At 36.6% G+C, this 20,599-nt stretch overlaps 1 long non-coding RNA gene across 1 annotated transcript in view; it reads left to right on the top strand.

Moving 5' to 3' along the window:
* Nucleotides 1-465: 465 nt before the first annotated feature.
* Nucleotides 466-20,599, top strand: part of LOC145540925 (uncharacterized) — a 272,251-nt gene continuing 252,117 nt past the window's right edge. Inside the window, exon 1 of the long non-coding RNA XR_014078642.1 lies at nt 466-621. This is a non-coding gene — a long non-coding RNA (uncharacterized LOC145540925). The remainder of the gene's footprint in view (nt 622-20,599) is intronic.

Here is a 20,599-nt window from a genome sequence, read left to right as displayed (position 1 = left end):
AAAAGATTTAAGAATATATTTAAGCATTATGATTTTTTTTTTTGTAGAACAAACTAAGACTATATTCTTATAAAAGTATAACTGTGTGTGAGTTATATTTTTGTTGAGTTCCAAACAATTAGAATTTAGAATGCAATGGCAGAAAGAAAGGACACGGAACTTGACATCAGGATACCTGCATTCTGCAAAGAGTAACGACCAATACTGGCCTACTCTCAGAGCAATCACTGCAGCTCTTTATTCCTAAATATAACCCCCCTATGCCTCAGATTTCTCAGCTGTAAGTGAAAAGGGTTGCCCTGAGTCAGCAAATCAAATAACTGGCAAGTGGACTTGGGAGTTCCTCTCCCACAGCCAGGACAGGCAGCAATAATTGATCACAGACTCTTCCCGCTGAGGCAGGTGAAAGTGAAAGTTGCTCAGTTGTGTCCGACTCTTTGCCACCCCATGGACTATACAGTCCACGGAATTCTCTAGGCCAGAACACTGGAGTGGGTAGCCATTCCCTTCTCCAGGGAATCTTTCCAACCCAGGGATCAAACCCCAGTCTCCCGCATTGCAGGTGGATTCTTTCTCTGAGCCACAAGGGAAGCCCAAAAATACTGGAGTGGGCTGAGCCAGGTGAGGCCTCTGAATTCTCAAAGCAGTGATCCCAGCAGCCTTCCTAAGGGTTTCATCCCTCAAAGTGAACGTGAAATGAGACTTGTTGGCTATGTCTGTTAGTCCCCAAAATGCAAAAATTCTAGATTAATAATGTTTTTTTACAATGAGGTAGTGTCTGTGTTTAAGTGGGCAGATGTATTAGACAGAGAAATAGATATCTTGCTGAATATGGCATAAATTCTGGTGTTTTTATATTGCCTTCAGTGACTGCATTTCTATGCAGAATGCTTACTTTTAGGGAAATTTTGACATGCTTGCACATTGATTCATTCATTTACTGTTAAGGTTTTAAAACTGCTGAACCTGCTGTATTCTTTTTGTCCACTTGACCTCATATTCAGTACAACTTTAAGATACTTTGTTAGTTTAAACCCAGTCTATGTCCTCCTAAACTGATCCAAAAATTGTGTTCTCAGTGCTCTCTTCAATAGCTGTTTATCTTTTGGAACCCTTGTTTGTTTGTTATTTTGAGAATTTGTTCTAGCTTTGCTAAAAACTTGACATTGAAACCTCTCAGAGGTGTGTATCTGTCTTTATCCCTCTCTGGGCTTTGTTTCACTGGAAAATTTTAGAAGTTGAGGTTCATTGCAACCATGGCCTCCAATTGGGTTCCTTTGCATTATTACTCCTGTGTCAGATACACAGCAGTTATCTAGAGTTTTCCAATGGGAACAGAAAGAAGCCTTTGTAAAATCAGGAAATTAGTTTATGAAAGTTGATAAAATGGAACTATTATCTTAAATAATAGCAATTTCTTAATAATATGTTGAGTTTAGCACCACTCCTTATAATAATTCTTCTTTTTCATATAATTTCAGATGGAGAGAATAAACTATTCCAGTTCGGAACATTATGCCTATTATACATTGTAATAGCATTTTACATTTTGTGGAGTACTTTGTAGTTCCTCTTTCTGGTGCTTCATTAAGAAAATGTAGTCTTTTGGATACGAAGATGTATTAGAACTTAGGAGACAGATTTTGGGGCCTCCCTGATTCTGTCAGTATCACTTGGGTAACAATGACCAGTGGTCCTGTTTCTCTACAATCGAGCTTTCATCTCTGTAAAATGGGTGCACTAATGCTAATTTTGTGTGTGGTAATAAATATTATCCTAGGTTAATTTCCTTAAGCTCATCAAGAGAAGAAAGCCTTAAATAGAGCATGTGAAGTGCTACTTACTGTGTCATCTAGGACGGTTTCCCACCTTCATGTTCCCTTTCTAACAGAGAAATAATGAAACTGTCTATGAGCCAGAGAGGTGACTGGAGAGTGGCCAAGGATTTGGGTTGAATCCTCAGTGGTATTTGACATTTGTGTTAATCAGTTGGCTTCTTGTCACCTGGAGTAATGTTAAGTTGAATTTGTATGTTCAGCGTAATGAAACAAGCAAACAGATTTTTAAAATGTTGAATGTTCAGCAAATTAACAGTTATAAGACTTCATATCCAAGAGCAATAAAACATTAAACATTGTTAAAATGATTAAAAATAAACAGAATTTACATTGACAATAAATAAACATATACTTTAACTTGACGAAAATGTGAGCAAATATATTAGCAGTAATTAACATGTAATACTTTAAATAATACTTTAGTTGTTTTCAAAGCTATTTGTTTTAGTTGCATATTTGCAACAGGTCAATCAGGGCTTTAATCAGCTAGGTTCTTCGTGGCTGGCTATCAGATTTGATAAAAATCAGGTCAAAGGGGCTTGCTGGTACAATTTCTTCTTTGAGAAATCTCCTTGTGACTATTCCCAGGAAGATTAACAGAAACAACAATAACAAACCACTTTATAATAAACAAAATAGCAATAAAACTTTATATGGAACCTTTATTTTCAAAGGATCCCAGAATGCTTATAAACTGCTATTCAAACCATATCCAGGAATCACTAAAGCACAGCTACATTTTGGAGCCAAAAGGAGAGCTGAACTGTTAGTGGGAGAGGATGTTCCTACTCTAGAAGGGGTGTAGCTTGCATGACCTAATAGGGGTTTTCTGGCTCTAATTTCTGCAGTGCCGCGTGGGTGGAATTCCTGTGCTTTGGAGATGCACAAGGCGAGGCTGTATTGGTGCAGAAAGTGGGAAGTGAAAGAGAATATGGTAGTGGAAAGAGGAGGCATGGGAAATGGACTGTTTATGTTCCTGTCACCAAGTGGCAATGACTACAGCACAGTCACCAGTCGTTAGGGCCTCCTGACCCTGGGGTAAAATAACTCTGTCCTAGGTGCCATTTGAACCAACAGTTGCCAAATGAAAAACTCTTCTATGGGAACTTTTTCAGGAAAAAAAAAAAAAGTAGTAAGAGTCAGCTGATTCACATCTAGAATTGTAGAATGTTGCAATAGGACAGACCCTAGAGATGATCTAGTTAAATACCTTTATCTTTGAGAGAACTAGCACCTAAAGAGAGGAAGTGGTAAGAGCATAACTTTAGATCTGTATCAGCATCTTCCAGTCGGAAAAATCTTAGTGATTAACTAGCTACATCCCCCACACTATTATTTAATGACTTCCTAAACAAATCTTTCTAAAAGTTCTTTCAGCAATTTTGTTTACTGACAGCAATATATGACTTCTAAGAGCGACAACTCACACTGTTGGAAGTTTCCCTTTAGAAACATTCTTTAGAACATTCATACTTTCATTTTTTAATACACCGTTATTGAGTGTCAATCAGGTACCAGGCATTAAGCTAGGCTTTGAAACACAAAGGAAAATAATAGTAAAATACAGCTCCTAATAGTTACTGGGAACACACTGCATGTTAGTTACCATGGGCTTTACATGTTTTCACTCATTTAGTCCTTGCAACAAGCCTGTGAAGTGGAAACTGTTATTTTCCCCACTAACAGGTAAGGGAGCGAATACAAGTAATTTGCCAAAGAGAGGCAGCTAATAAGTGGCAGAGCAGGAATTTAAGCCAGAGGTGATGGTTTTAGAGCCCATGCTCTTAACCCTAACACCATGCTACTCTTTAGGGAGCAGGTGAAACCATAAATGAACAATGCAATAGTTGATTCTTGTTAGAGTTAAATAAAGACGGTTCTGTAAGAGGCTTAACGGGGGATCCCCATTAGCCAGAGTGGTCAGAGAGGACACCTCTAAAGGGAAGGAATATTCCTAGGAACCAGTCATGAAAAGAGCCCTTGTCAAGGGAGGAACAAGCTCAAAAGCTTCCCCAGCAAGATTGGGGAAGAACCTGATGGATTTTGGTGCCCAAACTTTCTTTCTCTAAAATTCTCTAATTTAGTTGTACTCTTTAACCAACACAGAGTAGATCGAACCCTTTTATCATTTACAATTTTGGTTTGGGGGGTAAATTAGGATCTTTTCCTTGAAGAACAGTATATAAACCACTGATCATATAAAAGGTAACTGGTAGTACCATAGTACCCACAGTTACCAACCTTGTAAAGGGACCATATTCCAGACTCGTGATTAATACATTATCCCATCTCCTAGTAGAACAGTGAAAAATCATTTTTTTTATACCACACATATCAAAGATGGGCCAACTTATTAAACAGATTCAAATGAAAATATGTCCTGCATTATACCTAGAAAACACTCTAAAACTTAGAATATAAGAAAAACTTCACATGCTATCACTATTGATTACAATTCTAGCACTAGATTATATCATTTCAAATAGTAATATTGATTCGATCTTCTACAAATAGGCTTCAAGGACAATGGTTAAGATGATAGTCAATTCAGAACACATGATGTGTTCATTTTTCATGCTAGGTTTCCCTCATATGGTATTCCTTTTCCTGAGGGATGGGACTGGTAGTCTATCAAGTAAGGATACCTAGACAGGCACATATAAAGTAGGTCAAAACACCCTGTCATCTTAGGATATGAACAAAGGAGAAAAAACTACTTGGGGAAGAGTTTAAGAATTTCCCAGTAGAGGAGAATTTTTGAAATTAAATATTTCTCTATGTGAGTTGACATTTAAAATGTGTGACTTAAGAGAGATAAGAAGAAAATTGTGAGAAACATAACCTTAAATATTTTGGATCACATTTTCGTGAATTATGCAGCATTTGGCACAACTTTAAGGAAACAGAAACACTCTAGGGTAATGATGAGTATTTGTATGTACTTTATGTGAACATATATGCACACTCATACAGCTATATTTGTGACATAATGTACTAGTTATATGGAATATATCTATGCAAAATTATTTTAAATGTAATATTTCCATCCCTGGGACTAAATGTTGGCAGTTTAGAATTTGTTTTTGTGAATGCTTTCATGCTGAACTTATGGAACATAGTTGTTGGAAAGCACAAATGTTGTTGTAATTCTTATGGGCAGTCAAATGTCCTTTGAAAAGTCACCCTAGATCCATCCGTAGAAGTGGCATGTTGTAGACTGGACAGAACAAAGCAGCGAAAGAAATAAAACGAAACCATGTTATCATTGGCTTCCCTTGAAACATATTAAAAACTCTCAGAAGAGATAATCTACAGTAGGGAATAGCACTGTGCTGGCCCAGGGTGTACAGGATGACCTAATGGGTCTTTTCCATCTCTAATTCCTGTGATACTGCAGATCTAAGAGATGGAGCCAGTAATTGCTTACAACATAGCAGATTCCTCTCTCTCCCTCCCCTTTCCCCCCTTCCCTGGAGTTCAGCAGAGAATCTCTTAAAATAAACAAAAACTGTGAGAAACTAAGCGAAGTCAGGGACTGGCCCACTTTTGAGATGCAGAATGTGGAAAGTATGAAGCGCTGATTTGACTATGAAGGCTGGAAAGCAGAGGGGCCAGAGCCATTTACACTGCAGGCAGTAGTTAAAAAAGGAAAAAAAAAAACTTGAAAAAAATGGGTGTAACCCTGGGCTTTGATACAACTGGCCTTTCAGCCCCCACTTGAGATTTGCACATCCTCAAGGGAAGCTGTGGTTTGGAATAAGATCGTGCATTTAATTTCACTCAGAGAACTTATTGGACTTGGCACCAAAAGAAAGAATTTGCAGTATATTTTTTGTCATGATTAGTGGCCCCCTCGCCACAACATTTGATTATTTTGGAAAGGGAAAAGTTAAATCCTTGTAAAGTTGTGATTTACAATTTTCGAGCATCCAGGTAGGGAGCATGACTTCTGCCAGCTTGATCATGGGATCCACATTTTATTCTAGCTCATTGATGTGAGAAAACAAAACAGTTCTGTGGGGGAAAATAGACTTGAAAATATATCCCTTGATTATCCTGGGAGATTTTTCTCTCCAAACTACATCTTCTCTCAGTCACATTGATTTTGGTATCCGCTGGAACTTGTAGCAAGAAACTGGCATGTGGCTGGTTTACTTTTCATTTCTAATCTGTAGTATCTGGTATTTTATTTTATCATTTGATTTCCTTGCCCTCACAGTTATGTAAATCTTGAGGCAAAGGAGTTAAAAAGAAGTTCTTATTTTATACCTGGACATTTCACTGGACATTTTTTCCCAAGCTTTATAATTAAGATTGGAGATCTTGTGGGTATTTTAAATATATACTAAAATTTGTCCATTTAAATAGCCAAAGGCAAAGGGAATGACCAACTGGGTAGCTGATGAATATTTTCCTGGTAGACGTACAACAACGTTCCCCACAACTGGGATGCTTTATCCTTTGACATTAAGAATGCTGTTTGCAGAAGTAACATTCCTTTGAACACTCAGCGTTCTGAAATCGTGTCCCGCCGCAAGGACTCAAGTAGGGTAAGTCTGAGCCTCGACACTGAGTAACGGCCAGGCTTAATTAGATTCTGTCCTGGTGTCCAGCGCTTATATACAGTCAGTCGGGTCTTAAAATAAATCTTGAAGGGGAATTAATAATAAATTCCACTTCTTATACTACTTTTGAATTTTTTGGTGTATTTCTAGCTGGATTTGGACTTGTTTATAATGTTTAGGCAGGGAGTTCTCACCATGCTTACTAAGTGAAAGCAATTTGCTGAATAATGTCAATGTAGCAATGTTAGTGGTATTGTTGGCAGAGAGAAAACACTTTTTTACTCATTCTAGACTTGGACAGGAGATAAAGATAAATACAAGAATTCCACTGGTATTTGGGAAGTACTATACTTGTCCCAAGTTGAGTGTGGTGGTTAAGGGAACCGATGAGTAAGGGCAAAGAGCCTGGGTTCTAATCCCAGCTGGCTGTGTGACCTGGGCAAATTGTTTATCTTCTGTAAGCCTCAGTTTTTTCATCTGTACAATGGAGTGAGTTAAACTACTTAATTTGGTTATTGAGGGGATGGAAAAAGTTAACATATCATTGATAGCATAATGATTGGCACATGATAGGAATTCAACAGGAGTTTGCTATAATGGCTGTTTGATATTGACTTCATTAGCAGGATATTTTCTGGTTGTGTGTTGTGGTAAATTTAGATTCAGCTTCTCTGTGAAAGCAAGATAGGAGATCTACTTTCTATCCGCTTGCAATGATTTAATGACAGTGAATCTGTAACAGTTTTCTTATTTGACCCCACCTTTACAAAGCTATTGCAAAATTTGAAACAAGACAATTTATTCTGTGTTAATGAGGCATCTTTCAATTGACAGTGATACCAAGTTTTTCTTCCATAATTTCTCATGTTTCTAGGGATTCTGAGCTCCTTTTTTCCACTTCTCTCCTGCCCGCTCCCCTCCCTTCTCATGAGCACGTGTGAGTGTGCACACACATACACACAGTTTTTTTTTTACTCTCTTACACCCTTCTCCAGGATTTACTTTCCTCTCTGATGGATTCATTCTAGGCGATCTATCTCCATATGATGGAAGAGCATAGGTGATTTTACAGCTAGCAATCCTAGAGGATATATATCAAAATATTGCAGCACAGAGACAATTCCCATAGTGAAAGCTAAGTTTTTCCTCAAATATCAATAATAGGTGTAAACTCACAAGTTACAACTTGTGGTCCATTTTTCTCTACATAAGATCTTTATATACGAACAATTTTTTAATGCCTTTGCCTAAAGTAATGCAACTTTCCTATGTATTATAAACACATTTACCCCTTCCAAAAGATATACAATCTCTAGGCTCACTCTCTTACTGCATCCCAGGTCCAAGCTGAGTCTTTAAGGGATGTGTATTTGCTTTGAGTATGATACAGATGTAATAATTTCATGGTTCACTCACTGAATGCTAAATGGTGTTTTCAATTACCTCCTCCAGAGACAATAGACAAGGAAAAGGGAGATAAATTCATTAAGACGACCATTTAGAAAAGAGGAGGAGAAACAACTTACAGTGGTCAAGAGTTGTTGGTATATACTATATATACTGTATATACTGTATTCTGTTGGACTAGAGTAGCAGGATCTCTTCCTTCTGGTGGGGAGCACAGATTCATCTCCACCAATCTGGCTGCTCTTACATCTGGTCTCAATGGCTCTTGTCCATTGTCTATCATAGCTTCATCTGAGAAAGCAAAGGTTCTCTTGCTGTGACACATTGTCTCTAACCAGCTCATGGCATCCTCACATGGTATCAGCGCCCTGGGGAATGACTTGGGGATGCGCCATTCCCTCGGACCATTATTTGTTCAACTTTGAGTTTGCAGCTCAGATGGTAAAGAATCTGCCTACAATGTGGGAGACAGGGGTTTGATCCCGGGTCGGGAAGATCCCCTGAAGAAGGGCATGGCAACCCACTCCAGTATTCTTGCCTGGTGAATTCCATGCACAGAGGAACCTGGCAGACCATAGTCCATGGGGTTGCAAAGAGTCAGATATGACTGACTGACTAATGCACACACTTTACAAACTTAAAAGGCTGTCTATTTGTTGTTTTAGTTTTTTTCTATAAGACTTTCACATATTATGATTCTATGATGCCCATTTTTTTCACCTTTTAACAATTCAGAAATCAGGAAGTGTGTTGCAATCAGTAGTAGCTTAGATTATATAAAATAAAGGAGTTTCTAAAATCGGTGAATGCCTGTAATCAAAGGCTGTATTCCAGACCCTGTTATGGGGATTTGTTCTTTTAGTAAGAGTCTTGGTGTGTGTTGTCCACAGTTGCCGTGCTGTGCTGCTGCGCTGCTAAGAAACACATTAAAATAGGCAAAAATTTCTACACAATTCACCGTTAGAGTGGTGGAATATGGAGGGAGCTGATGCACAAAGTCAAATACATTATCATGCCCATTTATTATCTTTATGATTTTTAAAATTTGACTATTTATTCTTATAAATGGGCTTTCCTGGTGGCTCAGACGGTAAAGAATCTGCCTTCAATGCAGGAGACCCAGATTCAATCCCTGGGTCGGAAAGATCCCCTGCAGGAGGAAATGGAAACCTAATCCAATATTCTTGCCTGGTGGGCTATAATCCATGGGGTCGCAAGAGTTGGACACAACTGAGCACCTAAAGCTTACAACGTTCTTACAAATACCTCCGATGTTCATCAGTGCTGTTTACTTTAGCACTGTCATCTGGAATACTACTCTGTTCTCTTCTAAGACATCTCCTTATACCACTTGCAGAGACACAATCAAGGTTGGAATTGACTCACATGGTTGTGATCAAATCTGGCATTTTTACCATGTGCTCATGAATTTTGTCTCCATTCATAGTTTCTGTGAAGTATTAAGTTGTCATTTGCATTTAAAAAGTAACATCACTACGATCCTCATAGTCTTTTTCAGATTAAGTCTATCCTTAGAAAAGCATTAGATTTAATATATTTCCAAGGAACAGAGGTCAGTCTTATTTGTGACATAGATAATTTATCTGTTTTGTCTCCATCTAGCCCTCTCAGTTCTGTGTCCCTTTGTTGTACCCACTTTCTTTTCAAACTGCACTTGAGTAACTCAGACCTTCCTGTTCCTTAAAACACACCTCTATCAAAACCTCCATCAAGAAACAGGGCTGGTATTAATTAGTTTTACTCTAGTATGACTTAAAGTCAATCTTAGTTGTGCTTTCCTTTTATACTGAAACAGAAACAGTGAGGATATTTCTCACTGAGCAGCCTCTCAAGTATGGCTAGTGAAGATGCTGCCCACACTGACTAAAAATAAAAGTCTGCTTGGAGGATGGGTTAGATGAAGGTCTAGAACCATGTTTGCCAAACATAATCATAAAAATTTATCTGGAGCATTTAAAAAAAATTTCCTGGGCCCTGTTCCAGACTTATCGGGTCAGACTCTCTGGAATAAGGTCTTGAGAATCATGTTTAATGAACTCCCCAGGCAGTTATTGTGTCCAGACAAATTGGCCTAAAATAAGCCAATAATGAGAGAGGATGTAACCATAAGAGAGCACAGTGGATGCCATAAGACATGACATGCAAAAGATTGAAACTGATGAATCTTCAAGTATAGTCATAGTTGCTATAATCATTGAAATGATTTTGTTCCTCTTAGAGTTCATTTCTTCCTTTTTATTGCAAACTTTAATACATCCAAAAGGTGGGAGGCTGTATGCAGTTTGAAACCAGAGAGAGCCAATAAGACTAAATCTCGCATGATAGGATGGTGAAGATTGTACGGAAGCAGGACACACTGCTATTTTGTGCACATAGACCGTCCCTTGGTCTCATTTAGTTTTTGCTGAGTAACTTTACTCCAAATTTATCATTTTGTGGGCTTTCATTTCTTAATTCTTTAGTATCTTAAACATTTTAATTTATTTATAATTTTCTCCAACTTTATTGAGGACTGATTGACACATAAAATGGTCTATGTTAAAAGTGTATACAATAATAATTTGATATACATTGTAGAATGATTACCAAAATGAAGATAATTAATACATCCATCCCCTTGCTGTAATATTTTTGTGTGTGTGTAATGAGAATGCTTAAATTTACTTGCAGCAACTTTTAAGTCTACAATACTATATTAATAACTATAGTCACCATGCTGTTTATTAGATCCTCAGAACTTCTTTTAACTGAACATTTGTACACTTTACATACATCTCCCCTTTTTCCCTGCCCCCAGCCTGTGGCAACCACCATTCTGAGAGCGTTATTGTAAGTAAAATAAGCCAGGAAGAGAAAGACTAATACTATGTAGTATCACTAATATATAGAATCTTTAAAAAAAAAATAGTCAAATTTCATAGAAACAGATTAGAATGGTGGGTACTTTAATTTTTCTAATATGAGATGATTTTGCAAGTATTTTTATTACTTTAGTAAGCAGCAAATTTACAGATAAAAAAATGATGAATAACATGATATATATTATGTTTTATAACTTTGTACTATTTAATATTTTTATAGAAACATAGTTTGTGTGTTTTGTACAGTTAAAACTATTCTAACATAAACTTCTGAATTAAGTCACTGTATACATAGGTGATACTGAAATGGCTAAAATATATTCCTTCATGTAATTTGAATACTGCTTTGTTGCAAGGATCTTGGCAGAGGGATAAAGCAACAATAATAAAAGAATTTGACAAGAGATATTCTAAAGTATGATAGTCCGTTATTTAATCAGACCCTTCTATAAGAATTATTCAAACTAGTAGTAGTTCATTGAAATTTTCTAGTGATAATTATTTAATTCATACCTTTTAGATGGGCTGTAAATTGGCTTAGATACAAGAATCCTATGTTCCATTTTAGTCTCTGCTTTGTAAATATGTTGTCATTACTAGTGGCATTTCTGTTGGCCTAAAAAAGAGACCAAACTGCTCCAGGTCTGAGATCATCAGTCCTATGTCTTTCCAGATCTCTTCGTGTAAGAATTTGTGAATCCAGCAAAGAGAAAGAGTTAAACCTATTCTAGTTGGCAGAAACTTTGTAGTTTAAAATTACACACTGACTCTGGTGTAGAGACACAAGAAATTATAGAGCAGACACTGTCCAGGACAACGTATAATTTAAAATGTACTAAAGAATGTATACCGCATGGCAAAGTAAGTGAAGTGCTTCTTCAAATATAAGTGTTTTGCATAGAAAGGCAGTAATTATCCACTCCTAGGGAAATGTTTGCATTCACTCTAAATCAATATTTACTATTCATTTCTTGTGTTCAACAAAACAGAGATTTAACTTTTTTTTAATTTTAATGAAGCCCTAAGACTACAATAATTCTACAATGTAATTGTCTTGATATGAAATATTGTTAAATGGTGTTGCTATTTCAAGAAAGAGCAGTGTGAAATGGAAGGGTATCCCTATTTGTGAAATGTTTCTTTGGGAACATTCAATTCATACTCAGCCAAGCAGGGAGGCTCTCCCATTTTCAAAGATAACTTAAGCTATCTCTTTGGTAAGGCCCTTAACTAGGATCATTCAGATGAGTCCTTGCCTATATATTTTTTCTTCTTTTTCCTAACACACACTTTCTGATAATGATTCTGTTTCAGTTCAACTATTGCCTTTTTGAGGGCATGTGTGTGTGTGTGAACGTACGTAAAAAAAACTCTTCTATACAACTGTTTTTTTTTTTTTGCAGGAGAAAAAGATTTTTTTCCCTGTTTTCCCTCCCAATTTCTCCTGATTATTTAGTTCAAAAGAACCTCAGGGAAAATGGTGAAGGGAAAAAATAAGAAAATAGGACACATGAATACTGTATTCTGAGATAAGACTGAAAGTCTCTGGCATATTTTTATTAATAGAGCTGTGATCTGATCATTCTATGACTTTTCTTTGAAAAATGACTTATTTTCTATTACAGAGTCTAAAAAAGAACTGGTCAATATAACAATATGTTATATTACAGTAGGAATACCCTTTTTCTTGGCAACAGAAACAATAATGCCTTTGCCCCTGACTTTCAGGTCAAAGAGGAGTCCTTTCATGCCCACCTTTATGTTTCCAAATGCTACATAAATGCCCAAGTTTCCTTATATTTCTGTCTTCCACTTCTGTATATATTGTAAGACCTAAGGTATTTTGTTGTTCTTAATTTGCTTTGTTGTTGTTGTTGTTGTTGTTATTTAGTGGCCAAGGGGACGTATTTTTGAAGACCCCACCATTCCCATGAGATTTTTCAGATTATTATATTGATTAGCTTACTTGATATTAAAATATAATCACTATTTTATTTTCAGATACACAGCTTCTATAGTGTCTCTGTATTATTTAAAACAAGATTTAGAGCTGGAGGGGCGTCAAACATAAATTATATACCTTTGCAATGTCATCAAGTAGTTCATGTGGCATCTCTGCCTTTAAAATATCCATGTAACAGCAGCATGGGGTGGGTCTGTACTGAGTTTGCTCTCTGTGCTTTCCTGCCATTCATAATTCATGCAAGCTCTTTGAGCAAGTTACTATTTGGTATGCACTCTGGGGACAAATAATATCATTTATGTATTGTGATTGCTACTCTATCTTCCTCCTTATTGACAAGAAACAAGGGTGTTGCTTATAGTTTTGAAACTAAATGGGGTGCAGAAACTGTCCTTCTCTTTCTGAGAAAGGCACCTTCTTTCTGCAGGAAATGTTATTGTAAACTGCGCTGTTATAAATGGTGTGTTAGTTCTCAAGATATCCCTTTCTCAATGACTGAAGTATCAAAGTGTTCCTTTAGCATTCAGTGGAAATAGCCACTGGAAAAGCAGGCAGTTAAGGACATGTTCCTAAAGTCTGGAAAATCAATGGGACACTAAAAAGGGAACTGAAGTGGACTGGAAGGAACCTCTTGAGGGTCATTTACAAAACCAGAAACTGATTATGAACAGAGCTTTTACCCAAGGAACTGGAGGGGGCCAGCAAACGCATTCTACTGCACTCCAGTTAAATGTCTAATAGTTGAGATGTTTTCTGCACAGCCCATAAAGGATAATGAGGAAGGCTTTGATAGCTCTAAAGAAAGTTGCTCTGTGGCCTATCACAAAACCATGATCTGAGTGTAGGTGGCAAATGCTTGCGTACCCCAAAATGAAAAGGGGCAATGCCAGTTAGGTAAGGCAGTTACCTTGCTAATGGCGCGGGAAAGGGATACTGATGTGAGTTTGTACTGGAGGGAAAAATAAAAGTAGGTGATGTCAGAGTATAAAATCTAAGATCTCATTTCCTTAAACTGCAGTTTTCTGGAGACCTTAAAATTATCTATGATTTTACCTCTACATGATAATTATTTAATGTAGGTTAAATTAAGGATTAACCTGCATTCTTAATTTTATTGTATTGTGTTTTTTTTTTGCAGATTATGAATTGTTCCTTATATTAGTTGCATTTAAAAATATTGTGTTCTCTACTGTTGCAATAATTTCTGTTACTTCTCTTCTGTTGCAATAATTATTCTTGTATATCACTACCCCCCAACTCCAGTAAAGATAGACCCCATGAATAATTTAAAAAACAAAAAATAAGAACATACATGTTGAAGTATTTATATTAAGTTTGGTAATGAAGAAAGCAAGTTTCATTAACTGTTCTTTTTATGGTGCCTTTGCTACTCTCAGGGAAAGTCTATTAAAAAGAGAAACCTTAAAATCCTCTCCCAAGGCACTGAGGACACTTGCATTGACCTTGTATTCACTCTTTCAGAGTATGAGATGGTTACACTGAATAAGAGAATAGTTGAATATTTTTGTTGATAGAAGTAATTTGCTACATGGTTGATAGGCTAGTCCACCAAGAATGAAGTGATGCTTTCTTTTGGCTTTAGCCAAGAATTGATCAATTGATTAGTTTACAAACATTGATGGCACATCTTCTTGCCCTGATACCCAAATAACTGTTGAGAATTAGCTGAGACAGGGCACGTAATAAACACAAAGGGGGAAGAAAAGTACTCAAAGATTCTCCTTAATTTACCCAGATGTAAATCAAAATTTAATGCCCAGTAGAGATATGTTCAATAAAATGGACTTCCATAAGCGTTAAGTAACAATACTCTTTGAATTGATGATCTGAGAGAATGGGCAATGTAGTGTCCTACAGAGAATGTCCTCAGCCACTTACTGCTTACATTTACATGGATGTGCTGGTTATGATTCTCTCTTTACCCCAGCACTGCAGTCCTGGAAGACAGACTAGGAGATGGCAAGATGGGGCACTGCATCAAAATTGGTCATCAGCCACACTTGGACTCGTTTCAGCTGCAGTGATGTTCAGTTTGGGAAATCAATAATGGCTAGATGTTTCTTACTTTTATTCTATTGCCTATGTCAGCAGTTCTTAAGCTTTTTGGTCTCAATAACCCTGTTATACTAAAAAAATATTGAGGACATTAAGTAATAGGATATTATATTTGTCAATATTTACCCTAATATAAATTTAAAGCTGATCTTTGAAAAAGTATTTATTGTTCAAACAACAATAAATTCACTTCATTAGCAAACTGTTTTTCATGAAAAGTAACATTTTCCAAAACAAAAGTATTTACTGAAAAGAGTGGCACTGTTGTAGCAAATCTCTTCAATGTCTGAGTTCTCATATCTTCTTCATTCAATTTGCTGTCACATCAAATAGTATGTAGCCACTGGAAAACTCCACTGTATACACATGAGAAAATGAGGGTTAAAAAAGCAAAAAATATTATTCTGCACATAGTTTTGATTCTGTAGAATCCCTGAAAGTGTCTCAGGACCCCTCAGGTACCCTCATGTATCACACTGTTGGTCTATAATGTGTTGAAGACACGCCTATTTACCTGTCCTGTTTGAGTTCAGTGTAACACCTGGCACATACAATGTACTTAATACTATTTATTTTCTAATTATTATTCTTCAGCTCAAAATAAACCTTTCAAACTTATGCTTTAGGCTCAGATAGCTTCATATCTTAATGATCTTTCATGTATACCTAAATGATCAAGGAGAACATTCTCTTACCCTAGATCTCTTCTCAGGGCCACTTTTCTTTACCTCTGAAGAAAGTTAATAAAGAAAAGGATAAGAAAATAGGAATGGAAAAAAGTAGGTTCTTAGGATCCTTAAGAAGGACATAATCACATATTTGGGACACTAGATTTCTCTAATCCTTAAGTAGCCAATCCTAGTGGATTCTAAAATATTTTCAGAAGCATTACTAATTTCAAAGCAAATAGTGTGTTGATAGTGTGGTTTGGCTGGAGTATGATTAGAGGGGACTTCTAGGACTTGCTGTTTCATCATCTGATAACTGATGCAACAGAGCACAGCTTATAAACAAGAGTACCATACTTTTCAGATAGATAAAATTCTCTGTTAATGGTCAGATCAATCTATGCAGTGTTTTTAAAGCCTGGACACAACAAAGGTATTTTTATGGTTTGATATTGAGTTTTTGATAAGGCAAACATTAAGATTCATTTGTTTTGACTAATGTCTATGGATCACCTGCTATGTGCTATGGGCAAAGCAATGTAAACAAAACTATGATTTCTGCCTTCAAATGCTTTGCATTATAGTGAAATTTACCCATAAAACATGGAAATTAATGATACAGAGTAATGAATATTAGGATGTGAAGAAAGCAAGATGTTTTAAGAATTCATAAAAAGGGATATAACCGAGTCTTATAGGAAGAGAAAACCTTCAGGGGGAAAGATAAATTACCTAAACAATGAATGGAACTGGCCTGGTTGGAATTCATATGGAACTGAGAAGATATGCTGTGCAAGAGAGTTGAGAGAGAGCATAATCCATTTGCTTGATGTGAGAGAATTTCAGTAGCTTAGAAGTACAAACTTCTAAAGGAGTTTGTAGAGTAGTGAGTGACAAGTTGGAAATGTAACAAGGAGAAGGAGGAGATTTGAAGAGGGGTTACATTTAATTTTGAGATAATTATGGAGCCTTTGAAGGCTTTTAACCAAAACATAATCACAAGTAGGCTTGAATTTTGTCAAGTTTACTCTGGTTGCAACCCAAAACCAAGACTAGTGTTGTGTTGATGTAAAAATAAGGGAAATGGAGACCTACATAGGTAAAACAGCAGCAAAATTGATGGCAGACTGTGGACACATTCTAGAGATCCAGAGAACGTTGAACAGACTGGATTTAATAATGGTGCAGAGGTTGAGATGGAGTGAAGAGGGAAAATTTGTGTAATGCTCAGGTTCCTGGCATATGCAGTTGAATGTTTTCATTGAAATAGGAGCCCAGTAGGAGAAATATTTGACTACAATTGTCAGGGAAAGCTGATGAATCCACTATTTTTGAAATATCCAAGTGGAGATGTTAAATATTACATGACATCTATGGAATCCACTAAACTATGACATCCATTAGGTTACAGTTTATGGAATCATGTATTTCACCAGATTATGGAATCCACTAGACTAACCATCATTAAATGGACAACTACACTGCTTTGTTTCTCCATTACCTATCATATAGCTACCTAGTCATAGAAATTTGCCAAATATTTGTAGAATAAATGAAAAAACAAATAGTGTGAATAAAGAAATATGAGGAGAGATTTGGAATGGCTAGTTAGATTTAGAAGTCATTAGTATATGGGTGATGGCTGAAGTCAAGGGAGTAAGTAAAATAACCTATGTAGGTAACAGACAGTGAAATGAGAAGGGATGTTTAAAAGTATCCAGAAGAATTGCAACATACAAGAAATAGAGAGTAGAAAATGAAAGCTCTAAAGAAGAAGAGCTGAAGAATTAGAAATTATATCAATTAACATTTTTTCATAAGCAGCAAAGGTTGTTTTTCAGTCACTCAGTCATGTCTGGCCCTTTGCAACCCTGTGGTCTGCAGCTCACCAGGCTTCCCTGTCCTTCACCATCTCCCAGAGCTTGTTCAAACTCATGTCCATTGAGTCAGTGATGCCATCCAACCATCTTGTCCTCTGTCATCCCCATTTTGCTCCTGCCCTCAACCTTTCCCAGCATCAGGGTCTTTTCCAATGAGTCGGCTCTTCACATCAGGTGGCCAAAGTATTGGAGTTTCAGCATCAGCAAAGTTTCATTTTCTATTATTTTAAGCAAAATTAAATTTACTGAAGACTATCTGGAGATAACAGAAATGAATGTGGAGAACTAGATTTGGAAAATGAGCATAAACAAATGAGCTCTGGAGGAATGCGTCACATGAACTATAATAAGTGTGATGCAACAAGAACTGTAGGGTCTTCTGTCCCTGCCAGTACATGAATATGATGTCTAACCCTCCCTACACCCTGACTTGATCAGGTGTTAAAATCCCTGGAGAAAGTGTGCAGTTGGCTGAGTTCTGCCTACAAACACTACATCCTGAGCTGGGGAAAAGAGAAGGTTCTGTCCCTTCAGCTTCCTTAATGGAATGTAGCCATGATATCCCACCAGAACTTCACAGCAGTGGGGCATCTCTGAGAGGAAAGAGAGGTACCTACAGCAAAGTGAGGGGAATAGATGGGTAGAACCAAAAAATGACAAAGATCACTATGAGACAAAGGTAGAAAACCGTGTCCGTCTTCTAAATCAAGATAAATTTAAGTGAAAGAGAAAAGCAAAGGCTTCTAATCTGGCGGTAGCAGCAAGGAGGTCGTTGGTCATTGAGCAAAAGCAGTATGAACTGTGTAGTGCTGCTGGAGACCAGACTGGAATAGGCTGGGAGATGAGAGTTGGGTGACAGAGTGAAAATAGCTGGTGTAGAGGACCTTTTCAAAAAGTTTAACTTAAATTAATGCAAGAGGAAATTTGCTTTTATGATTTGGAAGCATTCAGTATGGCAGAGAAAACAACTTTGCCTTTTGGTAGAGATTTTTGAATTCTGATGGTCAGGGCAAGAGTTCTTAATACTGCATGAGCCTAGATGGGTAAATTTCCGTATCTGGGCAATTACCATACATTGGAATTTCTTATTCTTTTTTCAGGGCACCAGTAAGTTGTACAACTCTGTAAATGACTTTGCTTTTACCTCACATTCTAGGTCACATGATTTCTCATTTAGATGCTTCCATGTATGTTTGCTGTTATGCTGAATATTGCTGTCTTTGTATTTCTCTTTAACTAGAATTTCAAACACATTGAGGACAGGGAGGTGTTTCATTTCTTACAGTACATATCAACAGGGACATGAAAGAGTGCCCAGGCTCAGGGAGTTTTGATTGATTAGCTTATTGATTTTGAAGAACATTTACTGGAATGACATTCACCCACAAAGCTTCACACATGCAAAAAAGATTTGTAAACGGTTTTCCTCCTTGAAGTGTTATTCAATATCCCCCCTGGCTTCCTTTTACCATCGAAGTTGTTATGAAGATGCAGGAAAGAAAAGCACACATTTTTGCATTTTAAGATAGAATAAACTTTTAGATTGGAAACTTCCAAAACAAACTAGAACCAATGAAAAGTGTGTTTTACTGCTTTATATCTAAAAATGGCTCTACCCAATTTAAGCTATTTTTAAAACCTGTGTATTCATGCAACTTGCATACCAAAATGAAAATTGGTGAGCTATAAACCCTTGAAAAACAGGGTTTATAATGGAAACAGTAATTGACCCTTAAGTACAACATCAAAAATACAATACTATATAATACAAAGCCCAGGGCTTGGGATCCCATCTCTGCTCTAACCTCAGATTGGCACACTAACCCAACACCACAAAGCCAACTAATAGTTATACTCTGAGATGTTTTCTTCTTACATGGCAGAAAAGTAGATATGTGATCCAATAGCCACATGCAGTTAAGCTTTGGAGAACCAGTACTCTGAATATCTTTAATGAACTCACCACTCTAGAGCTATATCACTATTAACTAATTAGACTTGCTTGGATAAACCATTCAATTAAAAAAAGAAAACAGAAAAGAAGAAGAAGAAAAAAAAAAAAACTTACTACTATCCCTGAAGTTGTATTTCCTTGTATCATAGACTTTGAGTATGTAATATCATATCACAGAATTCAGTGAGGATAGAATGACCAATTGTCAGGAAAGCTCACGGAATTACTCAAAATATTTTGAAATATTTAGAGTTGTCTTCAACTTTGCTCTAGTTCAGAGATGGTCCAATTTCCTATTTCCAAGCCACAGCTATCCATTTTTAATCATGAAAATGCAATCTGAAGGGGAAAATAATAGTACTAAACCTGACTAATGAGGTATGAAGGATAAACTCAGATTCCATGTTATATCTGGCTCTAGGCAAAAGGGGGGATATGTATACTAACGGTTGTAGCCTATAAAGATCATAACCTATTCTGTTTTGTTTTCTTTATAGGAGTGGGGCAAGGGGTTAAGGGAGTTTGTTGCTAAAGAAAGAAAGTTCAGAGATTCCTTTCATTTTAAAGTTGAAATGTGAGAGCATTGCCAGCTTATTCCTTTAAGAAGCTTCCAAAGAATTTGTCAACTAAGAATAAAGAAGATTTTGCCTTTTAAAATGTCATCTATTAACAAAAATTTTCAATGAATTATGTTTATCAAGGGATGGTTGTCAGGACTTTCTGGTGTTTTCTTGTTGGATGACCTTCTGTTTCTTTTGCTACCTTAAAAACTAGTGAACTTGGTAAGATGAAAGTGAGTAAAACATTGTTAGCTCTGTTTATTATATCTCTTCATCTGTACCCTGTGACCAAAATACTAAGTGAGCTTTAGAGAGAGGTCCGTGGGAGAAAGTTGGGATTGGGACGGAGGAGATATTTTTCTCTGTGGGAGTTTTTAGAAGATCTTACAAGTGACAGTGCCTGTTTTGGGATTCAGCAATTTTGCTAAATGCAATTAAAACATAGATTTTTTTATAGTCATGTGCAAAACTGATGTGCATCTTAAAACTTCAGTGCTTAAAAGTTTATTTGCTTATTATAATTGTTTTATTTAATAATCTGATGTCACAACAGAGCACTTCTAAGATTTTTTTCATGTCTTCTTTAAACACTAAGATTTATGTTAGATAACATCATGGTATATACTTCCAATTCTATTTACTCAGTGTCATACCAAAGCCTGCAAACCTCACCAACACACATATTGGAATGCAAATACACACTTGCTTCTCTATTTGCTTTTTCTTTTCCTTATTTCTTTCCTTATAGTTCTTTCATTTGCTGAGTTTGCTTCACCTAATTTTATACTCTCCATTAATTCTGCAGT

The sequence above is a fragment of the Giraffa tippelskirchi genome, chromosome 3 (assembly GCF_054371585.1).
Source record: "Giraffa tippelskirchi isolate mGirTip1 chromosome 3, T2T-mGirTip1v1.2.pri, whole genome shotgun sequence".
Lineage (NCBI taxonomy): Eukaryota > Metazoa > Chordata > Mammalia > Artiodactyla > Giraffidae > Giraffa > Giraffa tippelskirchi.
The sequence above is the reverse complement of the archived record's forward strand: the minus strand, read 5'-3'. Positions and strand labels throughout refer to the sequence as shown.